Below are 21,154 nucleotides of genomic sequence, written 5' to 3'. Positions count from 1 at the left end.
ATAAGACAAAGGCATTCTTCCAGTATTGTTTCTTGTTGCCTGCCTGTTAGTTGCCTGCTAGTCATAGTGAAAGCTTCACAGCATTAGGCTATATCCCTGGGGAGAAGTGAAAGTGCCCTTCCTAAAACAGAACTGAAAAGAGAGTACCCTTCCTGAAACTGAGGCTTGGGAATTTGTCTGTTAAATGTTGAATGTTATTGTAAGTCCTTGTCTGTTTATAAGTCTTTGCATTGAAAAAAAAAAAAGAAAAAAAAAATTCTTAAGTCTTTGAAATATTTGGATTTATGTTGAAAACTTGGTGTGCTTGTGCATGTGCGGTCGCGACTATAAATGTGTGATTTTATGTGTTTGTTGTCATAGTGTTTGTATTTCTGTGTTCTGATGGATTTATTTGGTTTCTGTGATCTAACGGATTTGTCTGGACTAAGTAACTGCCTTTGCGTCTTTGGTTTGGTGAGTTCTGCAGGTATTGTATATAGTTAATGAGTTATACCCTTAGATACATTGATTTTAGCCTAGGTGATTAATATGAATACAGGTTATGGTATGCACTTCACATCTATATATCTTTTTATTAGCATTTGTGTTCTTGTGTTTGTTTTGAGTGTTGCACTGTAGTGGGGCTGTTACTGGACCATAATGCCAACAGTGATGCTTAGGTGTGTCAATAATAGTAATAGTTTAGCGCTTTAGTTAACAATGTGTTCCCGGGGGTACGTCTGACAAAGTCAGAGGCGTGACTCTTACCAAAAAGGCGTCCCTTCTTGGGGGGGGAAGAGAGGTTCAGGCCCGTCGACCCGTCCGTCAGGTGAAGTTCTCGCTTGGCTCCTCCTCCCAAAGAGAGTTTTCAAGTGCCAATTTTTATATGTTTGGAAATCTTTTTGCGAGGTGGAACTAAGTCAATTATTGTGTATCGATTGGCTCTTGGCATGGAATGTCGTGTCAGAAGCGGGACTCCGCAGTGTGACACGCCTTCGGAGCGGGCATCTTGGTATGTGTATTCGGGGGCCATCTGTGCTTTGTCCAAAGCAATCTCTGAAGCAATCTCTGGCTGCGCAGCCTCCGCTGCGCCCCACAGATCACTGAGTTTACAGTGATGGGCTATCCCCCCTTACTTTAGTCTGATAAGATAAGCACCAGTTATTTACTTCCTTTGTTAGCTCTTCCGCTCTGGACAACCTCAGTCTGTTTGTCTTTTGTCTTGCATTCGACAAGTCCAGCAAGGCCATCGATTACAATAACCACGCAAGCAGACCAATAAAGAGGAATCGGCTGTGCATTGTATCAATGTGTGAGAGTCATTCCTGTCCCTGCATGGATGCTGAAACTCGGCAGGCCTCCAATTTATTTATCTTTTTCAGAGGCAATAAAAAACCAAGCCAAAACTTTCTCAGGAAGACAACATTTTTAGTGAGCGTAGTGATCCTGACCAGAAGACTGTTGTACATCGAGGAGTTAGTGATCAACTGTATTGCGTTTGCATGGCAAGGTTTTGGTAGCGAGGGGCTACAGGGGTGGCTTCTGTGAGAAGCTGCTAGAATCTTCCCCTAAGTCTGATTTTAAGATTCAGTTTTATTTCTCATTATTGTACTCTGATTTGATTGGTAACAAATTCAACTAATTTCCCCAAGTTGAGTCTGTTTTGCCCATGACAGTAATTCCTGAGTGATTTCTCCCTGTCCTTATCTCGACTACGAGCCTTTTGTTATATTTTCTCCTCCCTGTCCAACTGAGGAGGGGGAGTGATAGAGTGGCTTTTGTGGGCACCTGACGTCCAGCCAGGGTCAACCCACCACATCCACATAACAGTTAACCTGAGTAGGCCCAGGCCTGTGTTGCGCTGCACAAATCCTTTGGCTGCAGGATAAGCTTAGCCAGCTCTTTGTAACAGAGGAGCCTGCAGGCAGCTCCCACTTGGTACTGGTGATAAAGCCACCTGCGTGGCCTTGCCTTTAACAACGCAACAAGGACTTCTCAGGAGAACGTCTTTTTGTTTTGATAGTAGAAATGATGGAGTTGCTTTCTTGCTAGACAATCCTATAATAGCTTGTATGACGGAAAGTGAGGGGGAAACTCTCTCCCTCTCTTCTGAGGAGGGGGAGTGATAGAGCAGCTTTGTGGGCACCTGGCATCCAATCAAGGTCAAATCCACCACACATAGGTTGCCCAGAGAGGTTGTGGAATTTCCATCCTTGGGGATGTCATCTGGACATAATCCTGGGCCACCAGCTTTAGGTGGCCCTGCTTGAGCAGGGGGGGTGGAGGAGATGACCTCCGCAGGTCCCTTTCCAACCTCAACCATTCAGTGATTCTCTGAATTTGCCTCAGAGTAAAGGTCAGTCTCTAAATGAGGTTTCATCACCAGTCAACTCACTGAGACTGCCTGCAGAGCCAGACACAGCAGAACCCTGAAGAGCAGTGTATTGCTAGGGATGTCTTGGGAAGATGGATTGCACTCATTTGCAATGCTTTTTTTTTCCTCTTTCTCTCAGGCTGGTGGAATGACAGGGTTCATAGTTCTAAAGGTGCTTTTTGAGTATAAGCCAGAAAAATGTGTCAATGCCTCATAAATTCAGGATTTGACGAAATAAAACATTTGCTCTGATTATGAACACTGATAAATTAGTTCAGAGAAATGGATTATTCAATTACGATATTAAGAGGAAAAAGCTCTGTCAAATGTAAACAGAGAGGAGTATACAACAGATGAATGACTACAGAAAAGACCTGTAGATAGAAATATATGAGTTTCCATCCTAAATCAATATCCCTTTATGTTCCCAAGTGGCAGTATTTACTTACAAAGAGGCTAAGAAGTTATTCTCAATAACCAATTCAAATTAGTTACCAATCAAATCAGAGGAGGATAACGAGAAATAAAACTAAATCTTAAAACACCTTCCCCCTGTAACCAGGGTGATAGAATCAGCTAACCACGGCAATGAACAATGCTGCTATATTCCTTGTACAGCGCTATCCAACGGGACATTAGGTCTGGGAACATTGAGTATACGAAGTAAGTCGTTCGGGATAGATGTAGGTAATCATTAATGCGAACAAAACAATAGACAATGTGTTTCTGTCAAAAGAGAATGATGGAGCGTGGTTTCATGTAGTGAACTGGGAAAACTAACCAGGACTGCCAAGATTGCGAGCCTAGTAGGTAAAAGATAATTCCGGCAGGGGGAGATCGCGACCACCAACCCATTGATCACCTACCCAAGTAATACCACCTACTCAAAAGAGAACAATGGAAGAGGACGACTGAGTCTGCGCAATAATTTACATGCGAAGCGAGCAAATTTGCACCAATCACCAGAGAGAATAATAATGAATATGTATGAATAAAATAAATATACATATTTTTGGTCTACATAAACCACATGAAAAAGGTATGAGGTATGCACGTTTGGTGGAATTATCCCCCGTGCATCCAGCGCTGCAATAAAAAATGCCTGCCTTTTAACACTACATTGGTGTTACGAGGTTTTCTTCCTGGATTTTCAGTGACACCCCCACCCCTCCTTTCTTCCCGGGCTTAAATTCACTCCCAGTTTTCTCTACGTCCTTCCTCTGAGTGGTGCAGGGGAACGGGGAATGGGAGTTGTGGTCAGTTCATCACATGTTCTTTCTGCCGCTCCTTCCTCCTCACAGTCTTCATGTGCTTCAGTGTGGGGTCCCTCCCATGGGAGACAGTTCTTCACGAACTTCCCCAACATGAGTCCTTCCCATGGGCTGCAGATCTTCATGAACTGCTCCTCTCTCCCGGCTGCTGTTGTGCAGCAGTTTTCCCCCCTTCTTAAATATGTTATCACAGAGGTGCTACCACTGTCGTTGATTGGCTCAGCTTTGGCCAGCGGTGGGTCCGTCTTGGAGCCGGCTAGCACTGTCTCTATCAGACATAGGGGAAGCTTCTGGTATCTTCTCACAGAACCCACCCCTGTAGCCTCCTGCTACCAAAACCTTGCCATGCAAACCCGATATATATGGATATATATGGGAATATATATATATATATATATTCCTTTATGGGAATCATTAATGTGTCAGCAGGTTTGGTCTAAGATTCCTGCGATGTTCCTATGATTCACATGCTCCTGCATGAAATGTGGCCAATAAGAGCTGGAAGTGCTTACTTATGTCACATCTTAGATGCACAATATTGAAGTGACATATTGCATGCTTGTCCTCCTTCTTGATATGTACACTTAACAAAACAGGATGATATTTCTGCAGAAAGTTTTCTGTGTAAATATGCCTACTCACAAGACCTCCATTTAACTGCATAGTTTTCTGCATGAGCTATTCCTCAACAGAATTTCTGTTGGCATGTTTTCTTCAATAATGCTTTGCTCCTTCTCCCAAACATTTTTCAGGAGTGAAGTCCTGAGAAAGAGTGCTTAATAAAGAAAACAAGCTTGAGGTTAGACTGACTGGATGTACTGGGTCTGGCTGGGATGGAGTTAACTTTCCTCGTAGCAGTCCATATAGTGCTGTGCTTTGCATTTTTGGCTAAAACAGCATTAATAATGCACCAGTGTTTTGGCTTCCTCAAGGCTTTCTCTCCACCATCCCCACCCCCAAAGGCCAGGGTGGGTGAGGGGACGAGCAAAAGCCCAAAGAGGGATGAGCGGGGTGGGGGGGCATTCGTAGCTAAGGTGGTATGTGTACTGAGGCCCTGTTTCCCAGGAAGTGGCTGGACATCACCTGCTGATGGTAAGTAGGGAATAAATTTCCTTTTTGCTTTGCTTCCACACATGGCTTTTGCTTTTCTTAATTAACTGCTATTATCTCAACCCACAAGCTTGTCCATCTTATTTTCTCCCCCTGTTCTGTTGAGGAGGGGGAGTGAGAAAACAACTGGGGGAGGGAGGGCTGGCAGTCAGCCAAGGTCAACCCACCACACTAGATCTGCACTCAAACTCTGGATTAAATTTGTTTTCCACATACTACATGTATGACCTGAGGCAAGGTATACTGCCTCTTTATACAGCAATTTCTCATCTTGAAAGTGAGGATGATAATATTTTCTCTACATGACAGGATTCTTGTGAATTATAGTTCATTAACAGTAATGAGAAGCTTAAACAGAATGCTAACAACAGTTGCAACAGTTCTTTGTATTCATCAGATAATGACACTCCATCGTCTAATTGTGTGCAAGTGAAACACCGTCAGTAGGGCATAGGGCTGGGACTGGTGGTTTTCAGTGGCTGGATCTGTAAAAGGGAAGATGACTGACTAGATCTGTAACCCGATTCCAACACCCCTCACATGGTCCTTCAGAAGGCAATTCAGAAATAATCACATATGGTACCTCAGTGGCACAAACAAAGGCCTCTAAGAAAAAATGTCCAAAATCATAAAAAAGAGTCTGTAAAAATTTAAAAAAAGGCAAGAGAACAAGGAAAATCAATTGAAGGCATTTCAGGAACACTGTCTTATGCATTATGAAAGTGCGGTGGCGGCGGAGCAGGTTGTATATAAGGGCTGTCAGGATAGAGCAACTGTTCTAGTTGCTGTTTGATCTCCTTTGTTACCTGTCTTCCTAGTTGTGCTGAGCCCAGCCGGTAGCGTGGAGCAGGCCGGCCTGGTGGATCCATTTCCATCGCCGCACTAGCGCTGCTGTGGTCGCCATTTTCACCTCTTCCCCGCCCTAGACCCTCCCAGCCAGGCTCGCTGTGCCGTGAAGGGAAGGCGCTTCGCCGGCGGCAGCAGGCAGTGTTCGTCGCTCAGCTGCGGCAGGGGAGTCGGCCGGGAGGGAGAAGAGAGGCTAGCGCCACTCCTGCCCGTTGGGTGTGACCGCCCGGCCATCACCAGCCTCCTCCATTGATTTTGTTTCCATCCTCCTCCACCCCTTCCCAGCGCCTTGGGGAAGTGGCACGGGACTCCCTAAAGGAGGGGAAGAAGGTGCCGAGGAGAGGTGCATAAGGAGAGACTGCCACTGTGGACAGCGGTGAGTGACAGGGACAGGGATTTGGGTTCTCCCGCCAGCCCAGTCGGCGGTTTTACCACCCCCTCCTTCCCCCGTGAGCCCGAAGAGCGGCCTCGCCGGCCTGCCCGCCATCAGGGGTACCGCTGGAGCCAGATTGGGCAGGGGGCCGTGGAGCAGGTACCTGCGGCCGGCAGCAAGTTGGGCTGCGCCTCGGGCACCGGAACCGGTCGCTCTCTTCCTCCGGGCAGGGGGCTTGGGTTTCCGCCTGCTCCCCACCCGCGGACTGGAGTGGAGCAAGGGGGCAGCCCCGGCATCCTCTCCCTGTACAGCCCCCAGCCTGTCGCCGGTTGCTCCTTACCGAGGAGCCCACTGGTATCTTCCGTACTGCAAGGCTTCAGCCCTGTGGCTGGGCTGAGCGAGCTCCCCACGAGCGGCGGCAGGGCCGCTGAGGCCCGGGCGAGGTATTGCGAGGAGAACAGACCCCTTGCAGGGGTACCTACCCTTAGAACAGGTAGGCTTTGCCAACAGCGCGGTGAGCAATGTTCTCGAGGCATTTTAAAAACCATTTTCTTCTGACAGTTGAACAAAAAAAGAACAAAAAAAGAGAGACAAGAAACAATGTTTCTAGTAGGTTATAAAAATTAGGATCTTAGTGGGTGGGTTGGTGGGGTTTTTGTTTTGTTGGTTTTTTTTTTTCCGGGGGAAGGTAGATGTGAGAGCAGACTGTGTTGAGGGAGGGCAAGTGGTGCTTTGAACAGGTTGCTTGGTGGCAGACCTGCGGGAGGTCAAGGCTGTATGGGGGCTCAGAGCTCAGCCTGTGCTGAAAACAGGGTGAGGTTGCCTGCTGGGGATGCTGTGGTGCCTTCCTTCTGAGCAAGAGGCATGAGTGTATGTTATCGTGACACCCCCTACCCCCCCGCATTTTAAAATAGCAGTATAGCTTATTGTAAAATAGTGTGAAATGCAGAATGTCACTCTGAAGAAAAATTCCTTGAAGCTACCCATTAAACCAAGTGTCTAAAGGCCATTGGGGATGTAACGGTGATAAACTAATTTTGTATCCAAAGAGCTAAACTCTTATTGTAACATGGTGGTTTGAAATGTGTGGCTTATCTTTTGGATTAAGCATTTAATTTTTAGTCTGCTATGTAGTATATGTAACTTCATGCTTTTATCAAAATTATAAATCTTTCATAGGCCCATCGGTTTCTGGGACTTTGTCCTGGTTTTCAGCTGGTGGCCCAAGCTGGCCAGCGGAAATATTCCATACCCTAGACGTCATGCTCAGTTTATGAATGGGGGTTGGCCAAGGGGCAGGAATTCTTTCTTTCTCTTTTCCATGAGTTCAAGTCCTCTCTTGTCTGGGAGTTTGAACTTTTTCTGGAGTTCCATCTTTTTCAGGAGTTTCATGAAATTAGTGATTTTCCAGATTCTGTGACTGCTGCTCAGGGACTGGCTGCAAATAGGTCACTAGGTGATGAGAAAATTGTATTGTATATAGTTTGCTTTGCATATTCATTAGTATCAGTATTAGTATTTACTTTGTCTTATTAAACTGTCTTTATCTCAACCCACCAGTTTTACCTTTTGTCCATTTCTCCTCCCCATCCCACTGGGGGGGAAGGTGGGGGGTGTGAATGAGTGGCTGTTGGGTCCTGGTTCTTGGCTGCTGGGGTAAACCACGACAGAATTCTAACTCTGAAGTTAGATATGGAATAGATCATAAGTCTTCTGATCTTGTTTTTGAATTTGGATGAATGGAGTAATTTTTTTACATTTTTTTTTCCAAAATGAGAAACTTCATAGAAGCACTTCAAACAAAACCCTAAACAGACCTTTCTCACACCCATTCCAAATATCCTTCCTGTACTGTGATAATGGCTTAAAAAAAAAATTTAATCTAAAAGTAAATATGTTTTTAAAGCTGGGGGAGTTGCTTAAGATCCTTCACACACACAAAAGAAAAACAGAACTAATCTAATGCTCAAGGACTGAGTGTGTTTTTTTTTAAACTTGTTTCAGTGTATAAGGAACTCTTGTAAATATAAGGTAACATTAGTATTACAGTTGAAAGAAGTAATTTGGGTTAGAATGTGTTATTTTTGCACTCAAGGCATATTTAGTTACTGACATTTACTTAGGTCATCCAATTAATATTAGCTCAGTGGAGGTGTATATCTGTTTCTTAAAGTTGCATTTTTCACTTTGTCAAAACATAGATACAATTTTGAAAGACAAAATAAATGAATTTCTGTTGTAATGATTGGTGTGTTTTTTGGGAGGGGGAGAGGGAATATTGAAGATGAAATTACAGAAAGTGATCTTGCAAATGCTTGTGACTCTTAGTGAATTAAGTAGCAATTCAAATAAGCAATGAGGTCCTTTACTGTATATACGTTCTAGTATGTTGTATTGGGTTTACATGGCAAGGTTGTGTGTGGGAGGGGAAATGGCAGCAGAGGCAAGTGGGACTGCAGGGAGCTGCTCCCATGTCAGACAGACAGTTTAAGCTGGCTCCAAAACGGACCCACCACTGGCCAAAGCTGAGCCAATCAGCAACTTAGTGCTTCTGTGATAACATATTTAAGAAAGGGTAAAAAAAGCTGTGCAGCAGCTGTGGCAGAGAGGAGTGAGAGAAACAGCCCTGCAGACACTAAGGTGAAGGAGGGGGAGGAGGTACCCCAGGCGCTAGAGCAGATTCCCCTGTAGCCTGTGACGCAGGCTGTACTCCTGCATCATGTGGAGGACCACAGGCCAGAGCAGTGGGATGTGCCCTGAAGGAAGCTGCAGCCAGTGGAGAGCCCACACTGGAGCAGGCTCCTGTCAGGAACTGCAGCCCGTGGAGAGGAGCCTGTGCAGGAGTAGGCTTCCTGGCAGGACTTGTGACCCTGTGGGGAACCCGTGCTGGAGCAGTCTGTTCCTGAAGGACTGCACCCCGTGGAAAGGACCCATGCTGGGGGAGTTTGTGAAGAACTGCACCCCATGGGAAGGACTCATGTTGGAGAAGTTCATGGAGAACTGTCTCCTGTGGGAGGGACCCCAGGCTGGAGCAGGGGAAGAGTGTGAGGAGGAAGGAGTGGCAGGGACAAAGCCTTATGAACTGACTGCAACCCCCACTTCCCCTTGTGCTGCTCGGGGAGGGGAGGAGATAGAACAGTTGGGAGTGAGGAAGAGAAGGTGTGTTTAGTTTTTTCTTACTATCCTACTCTTTAATTTAATTTATTGCCAATTAATTGTATGTTCCCCAAGTTGAGTCTGTTTTGCCCATGATGGTAATTTGTGAGTGATCTCCCTGTCCTTATCTTGACCCATGAGCTTTTTAATGGTATTTTTTTCCCCTGTCCTGTTGAGGAGGGGGAGTGACAGAACAGCTTGGTGGGCACCTGGCATCCAGTCAAGGTCAACCCACCACATATGGACATAAATTTAATTGTGTGTGAATATTTACATTGTCCTCTCAAATTTAGTTTCCCCTATTAGCTTGGGTAAGAAACTACAATATGGATATGCTTGCCAGGATAACTAACATTTTTTTTGCTAGTGGGTGATGTTTTTCTGTGTGCTTTCTGCTTTGAAAAAGAGTGGTCTCCTTTCCAAGCAAAGAATCAATTATGCTGTATTGAAGAAACTTCCTTGTGAAGTTTATATAACTCTATACTGAAGATACATAAATCAGAAGTATAAAAAAATAGCGTATGGTCTGTGAAATATTTTAATTCATTTGTACACCAGCTGAATGAAGAACACTGAAACTGAAATGTTGCAGCTGTATTGTACATTATCTTTGATTTAAAGGGTGTTTCACTAATGGTTTAGCGACAACTTAAACTATCACATAACAAGGCAAAATACATTGTTTTGAAGCATGCTAGTAATTGTGATCTTGTGAGTATGTCAGCTCTGTGGTGGTTTGCAGTGTAGCAGTTTGAGCAAAGCCTATGGAGAGGGTGGCTTTTTACAATAGGGAAAAGAGTTAGAAATGTTTTGAACATCCTTTCATGGTTACTTCTGTCCAAAAACAGTTGAGTTGCTTTAGAAACTGGAAGGAGACAAATTCGGTGTGTGTGTTTGTTCTGAGTGACTTCCTGCATTTTTCTGTGGCTTCCCCCCCAGGTATCAGGGCATTCACTGCACTGATGAAATAATTACTCATTGAGTAGTGACAAGAAATCAGATCAGGTTATATAGAGGTGTCGCAGTAAACAAGAAACGTTAAACGTTAAAGCATGAGAAGTTGAAAAGTCCTTGACTGCCTAGCAACAACTAAAAATATCAGTACGTTATCAACATTATTTTCATCCCCAATCCAAAACACAGCACTACAACAACTACCAGTGTTTTGGTTTGGCCTGGCTTTGGTTTGCCCACCAAAACAACTCTATCACTCCCTCCTCCTCAACTGGACATGGGAGAGGAAATATGATGAAAGACTCAAGGGTCGAGACAAGGACAGGGAGAGATTACTCACCAACTACTGTAATGGACAAAACAGACTGAACATGGGGAGAAAAGGGAATTTAATTCATCACCAATCAAATCAGAGTAGGATAGTGAGAAATAAATCCAGATCTTAAAACACCTTCCCACCACCCCTCCCTCTTCCCTGGCTCAGCTTCACTCCCGTTTCTCTCCCTCCTCCCCCCGAGTGGTGCAGGGGGATGGGAAATGGGGGTTATGGTCAGTTCATCACACATTGTCTCTGCCGCTCCTTGTCCCTCAGGGGGAAGACTCCTCATGCTCTTCTGCTCCAGTGTGAAGGTTCCTCTCAGTTTCCACAGTTCTCCGCGAACTTCTCCAATGTGAGTCCTTCCCACAGGCTGCAGCTCTTCACTAACTGCCTCAGGGTGGGTCCCTTCCATGGGGTGCAGTCCTTCAGGAACAGGCTGCTCCAGTGTGGGTCCCCCACGGGGTCACAAGCCCTGCCAGAAAACCTGCTCTGACGTGGGCTCCTCTCTCCACGGGTCCACAGGTCCTGGCAGGAGCCTGCTTCAGTGTGAGGCTCCCCATGGGGGTCACAGCTTCCTTTAGACATCCACCTGCTCCAGTGTGGGGTCCCTTCCACAGGCTGCAGGTGGATATCTGCTCCACTGTGGACCTCCATGGACTGCAGGGGGACAACCTGTCTCACCATGGTCTTCATCACGAGTTGCAAGGGAAGGCTCTCTGCTCCAACATTTCGGGCATCTCCTCCCCCCGCCCTTCTTCACTGACCTTGGTGTCTGCAGAGTTGTTTCTCTCACATCCTCTCACTCCTCTCTCTAACTGCCGTCTCAACGCAGAGTTTATTCCTTCCCCTTCTTAAATATGTTATCACAGAGGTGCTACCACCGTCGCTGATTGGCTTGGGCAGTGGCGGGTCCATCTTAGAGCCAGCTAGCACTGGCTTTATAAGACATGGGAGAAACTTCTCACAGAAGCCACCCCTATTGCCCCCCCGCTACCAAAACCTTGCCACGCAAACCCATAACAACCATGAAGAAAATTATCTCTATCCCAGCTGAAATGAGGACAGTATCCACCCCTTATTCTATACCATCTATGTCATGCTCACATCCTATACTTTCCAATACATTCCAACTAATCACCATCACTTTTTGTGTCTTTTGATATGTATGCACACAGATATAATTCCCTTAGTCTATGGGCCATCCCTATAAAATGTCCATTGAGTTCATTTAGTCCATGACTTTGGGGTCCATCTGTCATAACAGTATTTCAAGGTATGAGAGATGGTGTGAAGTCCACTCAGCTGACAAAGCAGGATGGGGTTTCCGTGTGGTGGGCAGGTGACATTGGGCGCAGCAGGAGAATGGTGTGTAATGTTGCACTGTTGCATGCTGATATCAGTTCTGGTTCCATCACCACTGTGCTTCACTCGGTTTCATCAAAGTTCATTCTTGATTAATCTGGCTGATTCTTACTGGAATACTATTAATATGGCATATAGCAACTATAGTAGTGATGACGTACAGTGGCAGGGTTATCTAGCAATTAACATCATACAATGTAATTCATTGGCTATTCTCACCCAAAATCAAAACCCCATGAGGTACACATCGGACTTCCCCATCCTTCCACATCACCTACCAATTGCAACCAGGTCCTTAAGCAAAAACAATCCAACAGCTGGGTTTACCTTTGCCTGAGGCAGGACTAACCCAGACTGTCTTCTGTAACATATTCTACATGTGCACCACGGGGACTTTATCCCCTTCTACAGTATGTGGAGGTTTTGATTTGGCAGGACCAGCTCGATTGATAGACCCCTAGTGTTAACTAACCAGGTGGCTTTTGCTAAATGAGTGCTAAATAAACACTGTTTTTAGGTCACACCATTCATTGCTCTCAGTGTAATTTTTAGCAGTCCATTGTATCGTTCAATAGGACTTGCTTTTCAAGGCCCAGGATGCTGTTCCAGGCGGTGGCATGGGGTATAGGATATGTTTCCAGCCATCCAGTGGTTGCTTCCACCACTGTAAGCACATAACTCTTGCCTTGGCGGGTTTGCGGGAGCGTGATATAATCTGCCAAACCTCCCCATGTTTATATTTTAGCTATCGTCTTCCATACCACTCAGGCTTTACCCACTTGGCTTGCTTGATTGCAGCACGTTTCACATTCATGGATAACCTGTGCGAAGGGTCCATGGTCAAGTCCACCTCTCAGTCACGAGCCCATCTATATGTTGCATCTCTTCCTTGATGACCTGAAGTCCTGACCGGACTGGTCCAGGGGCTACTGCATGAACTATTTCTTGTTTAATTTATTCAAAGGCTTCTCTTTGCTCAAGGCCCCATTTAAAATCGTTCTTCTTCCAGGTCACTTGATGGAGAGGGCTTACAATCTGACTGTAATTCAGGCTGTAATTTGGAATATGCAGTCTCCAAAAGCCCAAAATGCCTAAGAAGGCTTTTGTTTCCTTTTTGGTAGTTGGTGGATATATAGTTGCTATTTTGTTCATCCTATACTTTGGGATCTGATGATGCCCATTTTGCCATTTTATTCCTAAAAACTGGATCTCCCTTGCAGGTCCCTTGACCTTACTTTGTTTAATGGCAAAACCAGCTTTCAGAAGGATTTGAACTGTTTTATTTCCTTTCTCAAAAACTTCTTTTACTGTGTTGCCCCATAAGATGATGTCGTCAATGTATTGCAGGTGTTCCGAAGCTGGACCCTGTTCCAGTGCAGTCTGGATCATTCCATGGGAAATGGTAGGGCTGTGTTTCCACCCTTGGGGCAGTCGATTCCAGGTGTACTGGACGCCCCTCCAAGTGAAAGCAAACTGTGGCCTGCACTCTGGTGCTAAAGGGATTGAGAATAACGCATTAGCGATATCAGTGGTGGCATACCGCTTGGCTGCCTTTGACTCCAGCTGATATTGAAGTTCTAGCATGTCTGACATGGCAGCACTCAGTGGCGGCATGACTTCATTCATGCCACGATAGTCTGCTGTTAGTCTGCACTCTCCATTAGGCTTCCTCACTGGCCACGATGAGCACCTGTTGTTCTTGGGCCCTCAGCAACCCCACAACAAAAGGATCCTCTGAGAGACCGGGCAAAGTAGACAGCTCTTTAATTCCCTCTGTCTCCAAGGCAGCTGTACTAAAAGCCCACCGGTACCCTTTTGGGTCCTTGAAATAACCTCTCCTGAGGTAGTCTATGCCAAGGATGCATGGAACCTCGGGGCCAGTCACAATGGAGTGCTTTTGCCACTCATTCCCATTTAGGCTCACTTCAGCTTCCAGTGCAGTTAACTGTTGGGATCCCCCTGTCACTCCAGAAATGGAAATGGGTTCTGCCTCTTTATAGCTTGATGGCATTAGGGTACACTGCACTGCTGTCTACTAGAGCCTTATACTCTTGTGGATCTGATGCGTTAGTCCATCAAATCCACACAGTCCAGTGAAATCATTTGTCTCTTTCCTTCACCTGGCTGGAGGCAGGTCCCCTCTAGTTCTGATCATAGTACTCGTTACCGACGAATGGGTTCGTGTGGCACACGTATTTGAATCTCAGTCAGAAGTTCCTCCCATAGGATCATAAGTAAGATCAGCCCTTTTACTCTGTCTGGGGAACTTCTCACTGGAAACTGGAGCAGCAATTTTCCTGTAAAACCCCTCATTTTTGATTGTTTTTCCTTGCAACTCACGTACCTGTACCTCTAGGGTCGAGTTAGGTGTTACATCCCACTTCCTCATGTTCTCTCCATGGTTACGCAAGTAAAATCACAGGGTGCCTCATGGTGTGTAGCCTCTGTATCCTCTCTCTTGAGCAGAGGAATGCTTATTCCTAATAGCTGAGATATTGGTCTGTACAGGCAGGGAATTGGACATATCCTCTTTGAATTGCTTGACCTCCTGTGACAGTTTTTCCACAATTGAGACACAGGCCTGTAGGGAGGAAGAGAGATATTTTTCTTCGTATTGCCGGAGTTGGCCAGCCACTTCATACACTGTTTGTGCCTCTTCTTATTTCCAGGCCTTTACTGCCAATGAGTTGGCATATGATGATGGTGTGCTCTGTACAAACTCCCAACATTTGCGTCATGTGCATTGGAGTTCATCTGGGTCTGTTTTCTGGGTTTTCATATGTCATATGAATAATAAAATATTAAATAAATAATAAATCTGTGCCCATACAACTAATTCCCTCAGGTACTGGATACCTCTCTCCATGGTGGTCCACTTGTCTGGATAACATACAACATCTTCCTTGAAGGGATACGTTTCCTTCATGCCTGACAGGAGTCTCCTCCAGAGGCTGAGGGCTTGTGTCCTTCTTCTAGTTGCCTTGTCAATGCCCTCTTCCCTGGCCAGGGAACCCAGCTGCTTGGCTTCTCTGCCCTCTAATTCCAAGCTACTGGCCCCATTATCCCACCATCGGAGTAGCCAGGTGACAATGTGCTCACTTGGAAGGCTGCTGAAATCTTTCCACATATCTCGCAGCTCGTTCAGGGACAGGGATCGGCTGATTATCTCTGGTTCTGCCTCTTCCTCCTCCTGTTCTCGTGATGGCCCTTCTTTGTCATCCTTTACTAAACGAGCTGACTTTTGTGTCCGTTTCTTCTTGTGTATAGGGGAGACTGATACCAGCACCGGTTGGTTCTTTGCTTCATCTGCAGTGCCTGTCACCAGGGTCTGAGTAGCCGCAGTGCCCATCATGGAGGTTGGAGTAGCCGCACAGTACCCACATCCACACTGAGCACCAGTAGCAGATGGGGTGGTATTTTTAAATAGTTGTTTAACCCTAAGCAAGACCTGAAACACATTCAGGAGACAGCAATAGGACCATGCTGGTTTGAATATCCCAAAGATATGAAAAATTCTCAAGAGCTGTTGTAATTAGCCTGGAGAAGAACAGGTCAATGAAGGAAGTTGCCTCCTGGATAGACTGGCCCTCCAAGGAAAAAAGGTAAAAAGTGTAATTATTAGTAGCTTCCAATAGATGGCTCCTTGAAGTACAGAGATGAAGCCACCACTGCCGCTCCACCCCGTGCTGAGTCACCCTCACTGAGTACAAATACCAACCAACGGTTTTATCATACCATAAGCCAGTGTTACACAGTACAGCAAAGCAATAACCTTAATCCAATACCCAGAGGTGATAAAATGCACATAAGCACTCATAAATACTATATATGACAAGCAAGTTACACAATACAACTCTGAGAACAAACAAAACAACATTGTGACCAGTGACAATTAAACTAATATAATGAATGCCTGTAACAAATTTGTTTTAACGTGCTCTGGTTAGATCTGTTATCTCAACTCTTTGTGCCCCACGTTGGGTGCCAAAAAGAGCTGTTGTGGTTTAACCCCAGCTGGCAACTAAGCATCGCACTGCCCCTCGCTCACTACCCCCCCCCCCCCCCGTGGAATGAGGAGGAGAATGGGAAAAACATAAAAACTGGTGGGTTGAGAGAAAGACAGTTTAATAGGAAAGCAAAGGAAGAGATAATAAAAAGACCCTGAAATTGACAGTCTGACAGGCAGAACCCGGGACAGGCCTCCACTATCTCTCTGGGCAACCCATTCCAGTGTTTCACCACCCTCATGGTAAAAAATTTCTTCCTTATGACTCTGGATGAAGAGTTAGAGTGTACCCTCAGCAAGTTTGCTGATGACACAAAACTGGGATCCATTCCTATAGGCCCCCTTTAAGTACTGAAAGGCCGCTATAAGGTCTCCCTGAAGCCTTCTCTTCTCCAGGCTGAACAACCCCAACTCTCTGATAGTCTCCAACCAGGGCAGCATGACAGGGGACTCCATGACCCAGCAAATCCTGAAGACAGAAAGAAAAGGCTTTGCCAGAGCATCTTTAGGAGTTCTCTAGGCAGCCATAAAGCAGTTGGTTAGATGGACAAAAAGAGCAGGAGCTGGATGAAAATCAGCTTTCAGATCCACTGATTAAGCTGGAGAGTGGGATTTTGCTCTTTTATGAGGCTCTTGTAACCGCTGAGCTTTATTGGTAAAATCAGCTTTAGCCATGTGCTGCATTTTCACACAGATTTCACATCTTAGCAAGTTTATCAGTAAACAAACTCTGTGGCGCTACTTAATACCCTGAGTGCTAACTTGCCAGGGGGTCAGAGCCACTGCAGAGGAACTAAGCTCATCCTGCCCAGTGTATTTCCAGGGGGTGCACACCAAGTGGGTGTCTCCAGTAACAACCCATGTGCAGACCTGGGATACTTCCACTCCCTGCACTTTGCCACCAAACATGTGTTTCTTTACTTTAAGAAATAAAGAAGTTATTTGCATTTGTAGGGTAACCCTCACCACATGACTGCAAGAATATGTCATGCGGCATTGAAGGAATGCAGTCACAGCAGAGGAGCAAAACTAAAACAGGCTTTTGCTGCTTCCACATAGAACCAGTCACTGGATCAAGTTGTTTCCTCCCCACATAGAGTTTTCTTCTGTCAGTGAGTCAGGCCTAACTCACACGGCGTCTCTCATATGGTACCAACAGGATATGAAAGAGGAAATAGCCAGGAGGGTTCACATTGCACATCTGGCAGGTCAAACTCTGCAAGCCCTGTTTGGCTTCCCATGTTCTCCTGCTTCTCAGGGACTGCCGGGGACTTTGCAAAGTCCTAATGTGTTGCTGTGGCAAAGACAGCTCCACGCGCAACGTTGCTGCTCGCTGGTTGCAGGCAGTGGCTCCTGACGATGTGTTTGACCTGCTCTTCTGGCTGGCTGTGGCTCAGTGAGCCATATGCCTGCTCTGCCAGCCTGTGTTGGCTACAGCTTGCAGTAGTAGCAACTGCAGCTGAGACAGGGGAAGAGGACAGAAGACAGAGGAGAGGCCTTATAGCAGCCTTTCAGTACCTGAAGGAGGCCTACAAGAAAGCTGGAGAGGGACTTTTTACAAGGGCATGTAGTGATAGGACAAGGGGTAATGGCTTCAAACTGAAAGAGGGTAGATTTAGACTAGATATTAGGAAGAAGTTTTTTACAATGAGGGTGGTGAGGCACTGGAACAGGTTGCCCAGAGAACCTGTGGATGCCCCCTCCCTGGAAGTGTTCAAGGCCGAGTTGGATGTGGCTTGGAGCAGCCTGTTCTAGTGGAAGGTGTCCCTGCCCATGGCAGAGGGGGTTGGAACTAGATGATCTTTAAGGTCCCTTCCAACCCAAACCATTCTATGATTCTATGATTCTATAACTGCCCAATAGAGCCAGTGCCAGCCAGCTCCAAGACGGACCCGCCACTGGTCAAAGCTGAGCCAATGAGCGATGGTGGTAGTGCCTCTTTGATAATGTATGTAAGAATGGGGGAAAACTGCTGCACAACAGCAGCCGGAAGAGAGGAGTGAGAATATGTGAGAGAAACAACTCTGGAGACACCAAGGTCGGTGAAGAAGGAGGGGGAGGAGGTGCTCCAGGTGCTGGAGCAGAGATTACTCTGCAGCCTGTGAAGACCATGGTGAGGCAGGCTGTCCCCCTGCAGCCCATGGAGGTTGATGGAGCAGATATCCACCCTGCAGCCCTTGGAGGATCCCATGCCAGAGCAGGTGGATGCGCCCGAAGGAGGTGAAGAGCCCGTGCTGGAGCAGGTTTGCTGGCAGGATTTGTGGCCCCATGGGGGACCCATGCTGGAGGAGTCTGTTCCTGAAGGATTGCACCCCGTGGAAGGGACCCATAATGGAGCAGTTTGTGAAGAACTGCTGCCCATGGGAAGGACTCACATTGGAGAAGTTCATGGAGGAATATCTCCTGTGAGAGGAACCCCATGCTGGAGCAGGGGAAGAGCATGAGGAGTCCCCCCCCTGAGGAGGAAGGAGCAGCAGAAACAACATTCAGCTCCAGCTGCGCCTTGGCCCTCCTGACCTCATCCCTACATAACTGGGCAGCGTCCCTATACTCTTCCCAGGATACCTGTCCCTGCTGCCACTGCCTGTGCAGTTCCCTCTTGCCCTTTAGTTTTGCCAGCAGGTCTCGACTCAGCCATGCTGGTCTCTTTCCTTCCTTGCCTGACTTCTTACACCTGGGCACTGAGAGCTCCTGCGCTCCATGGAAAGCATCCTTAAAGATCTGACAGCTCTGTTCTGCTGCCCTGTCCCTGAGGGCAGTTTCCTGGGGGGTCCTACTGACTAACTCCTTGAAGAGCTGCAAGTTGGCTTTCCTAAAATTTAGGGTCGTGACTATACTGCTCGCCTTTCCCATAACCCTCAGGACCGTGAACTCCACCAACGCATGATCACTGCAGCCCAGGTTGCCTCTAGTCTTGATGCCACCGATGAGCTCACTTGTGTTTGTGACCATCAGGTCCAGTATTGCATCTCCCCGGTTAGGGCTGTCTGTTGCCTGGCTTAAGAAGTTATCCTCAATGCATTCTAGGAATCTCCTGGATTGCCTACAGCTCACAGTGCTACTTTTCCAGCAGACGTCGAGGTGGTTCAAGTCCCCCAGTAGGATGAGAGACTGTGAGCGTGAAGCCTCCTGGAGCTGGAGGAAGAAGGCTGTGTCAGTAGGCTCCCCTTGATCAGGCAGCCTGTAGTAGACACCCATGACCAGGTTCCCTTTGTCACCTCTGTCTCTGATTCTTACCCATGATACAAATGAAATATTATGTCATTAAATTATTTACAAAAAAACAGAAATAAGAGAAATGTGAAGGTAGCACAGACTTTTTTTTTTAGCAGAGAGGATTTCACTGAATTTCACACCCTAAATTTTCAGTATTTATGAAATTTCCCAGCAGTTCTGTATTGTGCAGAAAGGCTCACCAGAAATTTGTAAAGATCGGCATGAAGACATTTGCTAAATCTATATACTTGAAAGCAGTTACAATATTTTCTTTATATGTGGCTGCAAAATTCTAGGAGCTCAAGGTAACTGGGGAAAGCAGCAAAAGTGTCCATAGGACCTGAGGAAACAGTGCATCTTCTCTCAAAGTTCAAAAGTGTGCAGTTTTATGTCTTTTATAAAATCAGAATGCTAGTTTGGGCTATCTTTATCCTTCTAAAACCGTTTTCTGTTTCTTAGTCATTTACCACAGGAAACTGTTTCTAAGAGGAAGTGAGACTGTTGTGCTGCTTATTGCTTAGGGTTTCCAAATCTCTGTGATCTTTGCAAATGACAAAGTCCCGCTGCATTTAAATGAGACTATGCTTGTGTGGTACTTTGCCAAAACAAATAACTCTGGTAACTAAGTTTACCTGTCAGAAGAATAGAATAAGACACTAGGCCATGGAGAACAGCTTAGGTGATATTGGCAAAGCGATTTGCCAAGCTTAAACTGGGAAGCATCTGATGTTAAATCCATCATGATGTATGCCTTGTAATTCATTTCACTGTGTTGTCTGTAGCTTGTTCTGCAGTCTTCATCACTGTAGTTTACAAAAGTCTTGGCGGAACTTGATGTAAAGAGCTGCAATGGTTGATTCTGCCATTTTCCTTATAGCTTCAAGTAACAAAACAAATGCTTGTTGTGCTGTCTCTGGAAAACTTCTGTAGCTGATCTTGAAGAATAAACTTGCATTTCTCTGTTTCAAGTAAACAAATGGTTTTGAGTCATATAAGAAACACATGAGTCTTCATGCTTATATTTATAGAGAATCTTGTCTGATGTGGCAGCAGCATTCTTTCCATACTGAGGAAACATAAATATTGTATTTTGTATATCTGTGTTATTCAGGACCTTTTAAGTTTATCAACAGAAGTACTATATGTCTAATGATCATTTTGGCATGAGAAATACCATGCTCACAGCATTGTTTATTTTTCAGACTTCCTCAGGTTTTTGGCTGCCTGCCTTCAGGGCAGAAAGTTGAAAAGGTGGAGAGAAGCAGCCAGTATTTTGATGTGTGTGTTTGTTTCCCTTCCTTACCTGTTTGCAAGTAAATAACTTCCTAAAATAGCATATGAGAGATTGCTCAGAGATAATATGCCTCTGATCTGTACCACACTTGTTGACTTCTTGTGATATTTCTTTGGGGATTAGTAATTGGGATCATAGCAATACATTAGTGTGTTGCCAAAGGTGCCAAGTACCTTGCCAATCTTGTATTGAAGTTTGTAAAGCTGTTGATAGCCAGCTTGCAGTCATTCTGGTTACACCAGCTTCGGTTTCTCCCAGTAATGACAATTTATTTGTTAGGGTTTCAATATCAAATGAATTAAATATTCTTATTCCTGTACCAATTCCACCCAACAAAGTTTTGATGATGTATCTTTTAGTTCTGTGTCCTATTGGTCTATGATTTTGTAGCCACCAATCATAGAGAGGGTCACTACAAACAACACAATGGTGTTTATGGAAAAATTGCCGTATATTATTGTGTTGTTCTCATTGTTTACAATTAGAGTGTAGTTATTATGAGCCACTAATATATGATTAGTTGCCTTACATGTCTGTAGTACCCATTTTATTTTATTGTTAAAACCATTTGCAGTTTCCCATACAGTGTTATTACATATAGTTATATTCAGATTAACTTTAGATCTTAGAGTTAGTGTAACATTATTACCTGCTATCAGTTCTTGACCTCGTGCTAATACAGATGATATTCCTCCTGTAACTGTGGTTTCAAAGATGGCTTGTGACTGATGTTCAACACCCAAGTTGTTCCATGGGCAACATGAAAAGGCAGATACTGTTAGATACAGGTTTAGGGTGTGTGTTCCCACGGTGATAAGGTAGCACCACATTTTCCTGTAAGACACCTAGGTCTTGGACATAATCCAAGCCTCAGTTATGGTTAACTTGCTCCCC

The 21,154-nt window shown here is 45.5% G+C and overlaps 1 protein-coding gene across 3 annotated transcripts in view; it reads left to right on the top strand.

Moving 5' to 3' along the window:
* The first annotated feature begins 5,555 nt into the window (after window positions 1-5,555).
* The window catches only part of LOC142365662 (CDC42 small effector protein 2-A-like), a 118,642-nt gene continuing 103,043 nt past the window's right edge, over window positions 5,556-21,154 (top strand). Inside the window, exon 1 of one of the 3 annotated variants that reach the window (XM_075446681.1) lies at window positions 5,556-5,956. The gene's annotated coding sequence lies outside the window, so the exon portion shown is untranslated. Of the gene's footprint in view, window positions 5,957-6,196; window positions 6,447-21,154 lie in introns of those variants that run through there. The other 2 variants (XM_075446684.1, XM_075446682.1) reach the window with 2 other exon arrangements.

The sequence above is a fragment of the Opisthocomus hoazin genome, chromosome W (genome assembly GCF_030867145.1).
Source record: "Opisthocomus hoazin isolate bOpiHoa1 chromosome W, bOpiHoa1.hap1, whole genome shotgun sequence".
Classification (NCBI taxonomy): domain Eukaryota; kingdom Metazoa; phylum Chordata; class Aves; order Opisthocomiformes; family Opisthocomidae; genus Opisthocomus; species Opisthocomus hoazin.
This window is presented reverse-complemented; position numbering and strand designations above follow the sequence as displayed.